This window comes from Filicampus tigris, chromosome 15 (genome assembly GCF_054856515.1).
Source record: "Filicampus tigris isolate MCC_2025a chromosome 15, RoL_Ftig_1.0, whole genome shotgun sequence".
Taxonomy (NCBI): domain Eukaryota; kingdom Metazoa; phylum Chordata; class Actinopteri; order Syngnathiformes; family Syngnathidae; genus Filicampus; species Filicampus tigris.
Window position 1 is genome coordinate 233970 of NC_141231.1, and position 7957 is coordinate 241926.

Here is a 7957-nt window from a genome sequence, read left to right on the forward strand (position 1 = left end):
AGGATGCAATGGATGCTGAGTGGCAACAGTTAATAGACAATGCAGTGCTATGCAACGCAAACTCGAAAAGTGTGTAAGTCCATTTTAAGATAAAGCGCTGCAGAATGAGTCCTTTGGAGAAATAGGTCCTCCTCAGAATCCTGCCCGGTTGGTCAATCTCCAGTGCAGCACCACATCATCTGTTAGATCTCCATTTTATCACATGTGGGTACAGCCGATAGAAGTTGTTGTTGCTCCTTTTTCTTCATTTTTTTCCCCATTATTCAAATACAATTTCTTTTCAGTAAATAGCATCAAAATGTGTTGATGTTTTTATTTAATCATAAGGAAGGATTTCTCAGTGAAAAGAACCATTGTTATAAAAGTAGGCTTAAACAATAAATGAAACCATTGATGAAATCAACATCAGAAGTGTTGTCCAGCTGGTGCTTCCTAAGTCAGAACAAAGGAAGAATTTCACCTCACAGAAATGCCTTTGAAGCATCCGTCCAGCGTGCAAACAATTTCCCATAGCTGAGGTCTGCAACATATATGGTCTTTCCCTGTGTAACATATTGTAGACAAGATATCATGCACTCAATTACATAAAGTATAAGACAAAACACATTTACAGAACACATTTTCTATTATTTGTTTCGCCTGTGAATGGGCAATCTGCTGAATGAGGCCAAAGCATTTCCTATCAGCAATTGAAAAAATGGTTGAAACTGTTCGGCTTTCCTTTGTATGTCAATTTGAACATAATCCAAAAACATCCAACTCTGGGTGACCTAACATTTATTTCATTTCATTGTCCATCCAAAGGTTGGCACGCATCAGGACAGCTGTCTGCATTTTCACTATCAGTTCTTTTCCTGGCTTTTTAATGTCCAAGACACATATGAAGTTGATTAAAACACACAAAAAAATATTTATTATTATATAACAAAAAATACAATGTAGCACTATCTTACCAGGTACCTTATGGATGGTTTCAATATACTATTCAATAATACATAACAGCTGCTGTTGGGCAGAATGTAATTCTAGTGTCCATGAAGTGTCCACAGATGCATTTTAGCAAGAAATACACAAACTGGCATTACCTTGAAACATAGTTGCATTTTTGTGTGCTGGAGAACTTTACAGAGACGAGTAGGTTTAAAATAGGGGCAAAGCGGGCAGTGTATTTGTAGCATTGAGTGCAGCGCTGCATTGCAAACTTAAGACATACCTGTCAATATTTTTCTTCATTCAAAAAATTTACGGTTTCCCCCAAATTCCCTGTTTTTCACCCAAAAAAACCCATTCATTTCCAATGGGATATTCAACATTTCCCATTTCCACCATTCCAATTTAGAATTCATAAGATTCAACTCATTCAACTCACATTGGTAAAGCTTTTCAACACACCCATAATTCCTACTTCCAAAAAATTCAACTTATTCACCCCAAAAGAACCCCACAAAATTCCACCATTCATTCCCATTGCCATATTCAACAAATCACATTTTCGTCATTCCTATTTGAAATTCACAACATTCATCTCATTCAACTCATATTGGCCAAGATTTTGAACACACCCCAAATTCCTACTTCCCAAAAATTCAACTTATTCACCTGTAAAAAACACACACAAATTCAACTATTCCCCTTTCATTTCCATTGGAACATTCAACTTTTCACATTTGTACCTTTCCAATTTCCACAAATTCAACTCATTCATTACATTCAGCTTTTCAACAGCGCCAAAATTCCTAATTCCCACAAATTCAACTCAATCACACTAAAAACCCCCACAAAAATTCATCTTTCATTTCCATTCAACTTTTCGCATTGACACCTTCCCAATTTCCACAAATTCAAGTCATTCAACTCCATCCATCCATCCATTATCAATACCGCTTATCCTCACAAGGGTCGCGGGGTGTGCTGGACCCTATCCCAGCTGTCTTCGGACAGTAGACGGGGGACACCCCGAATTGGTTGCCAGCCAATCGCAGGGCACACAGAGACAAACATCCGCACTCACAATCACACCTAGGGGCAATTTAGAGAGTCCAATCAACTTACCATGCATGTTTTTGGAATGTGGGAGGAAACCGGAGTACCCACAGAAAACCCACGCAGGCACGGGGAGAACATGCAAACTCCACACAGGGAGGCCAGAGCCGGATCGAACCCACGGCCTCTGAACTGTGAGGCGGACGTGCTAACCAGTCGACCACCGCCTCGTCATTCAACTCATTAAGCTTTTCAACTTTTTTTCACCCCTAACAGTTACAGTTCCCCCACAATTCAACCTTTTTCAGCCCCCCAAAAAAACATTTATTTCCAATGGCACATTCAAACATCAACTACTTCCACATACTTCATCCGATTCACCCTGTTCAAATCATTCCAAAATTTCATGCCATCACAACTACTATTTTTTTTGCCCCTAACATTTACGGTTCCCCCAATATTTCCCGTCTTTCACCCCAAAGAATCCCATTCATTTTTAATGGCAAATTCAACATTTCATAATTACACCATTCCAATTTCCAAAAATTCAAGTCATTTAACTCATTCAACTCACATTCAGCTTTTCAACACTAGATTGGGGATACTCACCCCGCGGGTGCGGCAGCCGAGGTCTCCCCAGTGCGGGGGCCATCTTGGGAAGGGACATTAGCTAGACTGGGGATACTCGCCCCGATGTCTCCCTGGTGCGGCAGCCATCTTGGGAAGGGACATTAGCTAGACTGGGGATACTAACCCCGAGGTCTCCCAAGTGCGGCGGCCATCTTGGACAGGGACATTAGCTAGACTGGGGATACTCACTCCGACATCTCCCCGGTGCGGCGGCCATCTTGGTCAGGGACACTAGCTAGACTGGAGATACTCGCCCCGAGGTCTCTTCGGTGCGGCGGCCATCTTGGTCAGGGACATCAGCTAGACTGGGAATACTCACCGTGAGGTCTCCCCAGTGCGGAGGCCATCTTGGACAGGGACATTAGCTAGACTGGGGATACTCACCCCGAGGTCTCCCCGGTGCGGCGGCCATCTTGGACAGGGACATTAGCTATCCATCCATCCATCCATTATCTCCCGCTTATCCGAAGTCGGGTCGCGGAGGCAGCAGCTTCAGCAGGGAAGCCCAGACTTCCCTCTCCCCAGCAACATCCTCCAGCTCTTCCGGAAGGATCCCAAGGCGTTCCCAGGCAAGCCGGGAGACATAGTCTCCCCAGCGTGTTCTGGGTCGTCCTCGGGGTCTCCTGCCGGTGGGACATGCCCGGAACACCTCACCAGGGAGGCGTCCAGGAGGCATCCTAATCAGATGCCCGAGCCACCTCAACTGGCTCCTCTCGACGCGGAGGAGCAGCGGCTCGACTCTGAGTCCCTCCCGGATGGCCGAACTTCTCACCCTATCTCTAAGGGAGAGCCCGGACACCCTGCGAAGGAAACCCATTTCGGCCGCTTGTATCCGAGATCTTGTTCTTTCGGTCATGACCCACAGCTCATGACCATAGGTGAGAGTAGGAACGTAGATCGACCGGTAAATTGAGAGCTTCGCCTTTCGGCTAAGCTCCTTCTTCACCACGACAGACCGATACAGGGTCCGCATCACAGCAGACGCTGCACCGATCTGCCTGTCGATCTCCCGTTCCATCTTACCCTCACTCGTGAACAAGACCCCAAGATACTTGAACTCCTCCACTTGGGGCAGAATCCCATCCCCGACCCGGAGAGGGCACACCACCCTTTTCCGACTGAGGACCATGGTCTCAGATTTGGAGGTGCTGATCTTCATTCGGACCGTTTCACACTCGGCTGCGAACCGCTCCAGCGAGAGAGACATTAGCTAGACTAGGGATACTCACCCCGAGGTCTACCCGGTGCGGCGGCCATCTTGGACAGGGACATTAGCTAGACTGGGGATACTCATCCCAAGGTCTCCCCAGAGCGGCGGCCATCTTGGACAGGGACATGAGCTAGACTGGGGATACTCACCCCGAGGTCTCCCCGTTGCGGCGACCATCTTGGTCTGGGACATTAGCTAGACTGGGGATACTCGCCCCGAGGTCTCCCTGGTGCAGCGGCCATCTTGGTCAGGGACATCAGCTAGACTGGGAATACTCACCGTGAGGTCTCCCCAGTGCGGGGGCCATCTTGGACAGGGACATTAGCTAGACTGGGGATACTCACCCCGAGGTCTCCCCGGTGCGGCAGCCATCATGGACAGGGACATTAGCTAGACTGTGGATACTAACCCCGAGGTCGCCACAGTGCGGCGGCCATCTTGGACAGGGACATTAGATAGACTGGGGATACTCACCGTGAGGTCTCCCCAGGGCGGGGGCCATCTTGGACAGGGACATTAGCTAGACTGGGGACACTCACCTGAGGTCTCCCCGGTGCGGCGTCAATCTTGGACAAGGACATTAGCTAGACTGGGGATACTCACCCCGAGGTCTCCCCGGTGCGGCGACCATCTTGGTCTGGGACATTAGCTAGACTGGGGATACTCGCCCCGAGGTCTCCCTGGTGCGGCGGCCATCTTGGGAAGGGACATTAGCTAGACTAGGGATACTCACCCCGTGGTGTCCCCAGTGTAGCGGCCATCTTGGACAGGCACATTAGCTAGACTGGGGCTACTCACCCAGAGGTCTCCGCAGTGCGGCGGCCATCTTGGGCAGGGACATTAGCTAGACTGGGGATACTCACCCCGAGGTCTCCCCGGTGCGGCGACCATCTTGGTCTGGGACATTAGTTAGACTGGAGATACTCGGCCCGAGGTCTCCCTGGTGCGGCGGCCATCTTGGGCAGGGACATTAGCTAGACTGGGGATACTCACCCCGAGGTGTCCCCAGTGTAGCGGCCATCTTGGACAGGCACATTAGCTAGACTGGGGCTACTCACCCAGAGGTCTCCGCAGTGAGGCGGCCATCTTGGGCAGGGACATAAGGTAGACTGGGGATACTCACCCCGATCTCTCCAATGAGGCCGCTACCTTGGGGGAGGACCCAAAGTCAACAGGAAGTGACCCATATTCAACAGGAAGTGACCCCAAATGACCCAGAAATTAACAGGAAGTGACCCAAATGGACCGCAAGTGACCCAAATGACCCAGAAATGGACCGGAAGTGACCAAAATGACCCGGAAATGGACCGGAAGTGACCCAAATGACCCAGAAATTAACTGCACTGGGGATACTCACCCCGAGGTCTCCCCAGTGCGGCGGCCATCTTGGACAGGGACACCAGCCAGACTGGGGATACTCACCCCGAGGTCTCCCCAGTGCAGCGGCCATCTTGGGCAGTGACCCCTAGTGACCCAAATTACCTTAAAATGAAACGAAAGTGGTCCAAATGACTAGGAAATTGACCAATTGTTCAAATTGTTCAAATGACCCGGAAATGAACTGAAAGTGACCTAACTGACCTGTAAATGGACCAGAAGTGACCCAAATGACCCGGAAATGAACCGGAAGTCTATTCTTCCCTTCTTATTTTTTTATGTCCTCCTCATTCGAGGCTATTCTCTATAATTTGAGGTCATTCAACTTTATTCAGTATCATTTCAACAAATTCCACAGTTTTTCATAGAGGTCATTCAACTTAATTCGGTATCATTCAACTTCATTCAACTTCTTTCAGTATCATTCACCTTCATTCAGTATCATTCAACTTCATTCCACTTAATTCTACTTCAATTGAATTAATTACTTTTCATTCAATTTCATTTCACTTAATTCAGTATCTTTCAATTTAATTCCTTATCATTCAACTTAATTCAGTATCATTCAACTTAATTCAGTATCATTCAACTTCAACTACATTCAACTTCATTCATATCAACTTCATCCCACTTATTTCTTCTTAATTTCAATTAATTCCTTTTCATTCAACTTCATTGAGTATCATTCAACTTCATTCAGTATCATTCAACTTCATTCAGTATCATACAACTTCATTCCAACGCATTCCGCAGTTTTCATTCAGCTTCCTTTGCCTTCACACGCAATTTCTCCAGAAATTGCATTCTCTAGTATTGCTATGATATTGCTCCTTTTTTGCCACTCCAAAACATTGGCGTGCCACGACTTCCACATACTTCACCCCGTTCAAACTTTGAACTATTCCAAAAATTCATGCCATGGCTGATCCTTATTGTTTTTCCCCTTACTTTTATGGTTCCCCCAAAATTCAACTTTTTTCACCCCCAAAAACCCCATTCATTTCCAATGGCAAATTCAAACCGTAACTACTTCCACATACTTCATTCGATTCATCCCATTCAAATTTCAAATGATTCCAAAAATTCATGCCATCAAAACCTGTATTTTTTTTGCCCCTAACATTTATGGGTCCCCCAAAATTAAATGTTTTTCACCCCCAAAAACCCCATTGATTTCCAATGGCACATTCAACACTTCCCCATTTAATGCGATGGTTCGATTTCCGCTCCGTCCACAATATTTCATAGAGGTCATTCAACTTTATTCAGCTCATCTAACTCACATTTCACATCACCCACAATTCCTACTTCACAAAAATGTAAATTATTCAACCTTAATAAAACCATTCAAAAATTCACCATTCATTCCCAATGGCACATTCAACACTTCACATTTAAACCATTCAGTTTTCAAATTCACAAGATTCAGCTCATTCAACTCACATTGGTTAAGCTTTTCAACACACCCGCAATTCATCCATCCATCCATCCATTATCGATACCGCTTATCCTCACAAGGGTCGCGGGGCGTGCTGGAGCCTATCCCAGCTGTCTTCGGGCAGTAGGCGGGGGACACCCTGAATTGGTTGCCAGCCAATAGCAGGGCACACAGAGACAAATACCCAAACTCACAATCACACCTAGGGGCAATTTAGAGTGTCCAATCAACTTACCATGCATGTTTTTTGGAATGTGGGAGGAAACCGGAGTACCCGGAGAAAACCCACGCAGGCACGGGGAGAACATGCAAACTCCACACAGGGAGGCCGGGGCCGGGATCGAACCCACGACCTCTGAACTGTGGGGCGGACGTGCTAACCAGTCGACCACCGTGCCGCCCCCCCCGCAATTCATACTTAGCAAAAATGAAAATTATTCAGTTTTTAAAAAAACATTCCAAAAATTCACCATTCATTTCCAATGGCACATTCAACACTTCACATTAAACCATTGGGTTTTCAAATTCACAACATTCAGCTCATTCAACTTCATACTTCCCAAAAATTTGAATTATTCAACCTTAAAAAAAGAGGTTATTCAACTTTTTTTCAGCTCATTCAACTCACATTGGTTAAGCTTATCAACACACCTGCAATTCATTCCCAATAATTCAAATTGTTCAACCTTAAAAATTGAATTCGCCGGAGAGTGGTGGTTTCCCAACCAGGAGGTGGTGGGTTCAATCCCCGGCCAATCCATCCTTGTTTCAATTTTTTTTCGGTCCACTTTATTCATCTTTATTCAGTATCATTCAACTTTATTCTTCAGTCTCATTCAACTTTATTCAGCATCATTCGATTTTATTCCACTTTATTCAACTTCATTCCAATGCATTGCAGTTTCTTTTCAGCTTCCTTCGCCTTCATACGCACTTTCTAGAGAAATTGCATTTTCTCGTTGTGTGAAGGCGTAGGCGTTCTACTCCATTCACCTTATTATTCTTCTTCTTCTATTTTATTCCTCGCACTTTTTTGGCGTTCTTCTACTTCCACATTTTTCAACCGATTCTCGCCATTCCAAAAATTTACGGCAACATGGGGTCCTTTTTCTTCATTCAAAAAAAATTACGGTTTCCCCAAGATTCCCCGTTTTTCACCCAAAAAAAACCCATTCATTTTCAATGGCATATTCAACATTTCCCATTTCCACCATTCCAATTTAAAATTCACAAGATTCAACTCATTCAACTCACATTGGTAAAGCTATTCAACAAACCCACAATTCCTGTTTCCCCCAAATTCTACTTATTCACCCGTA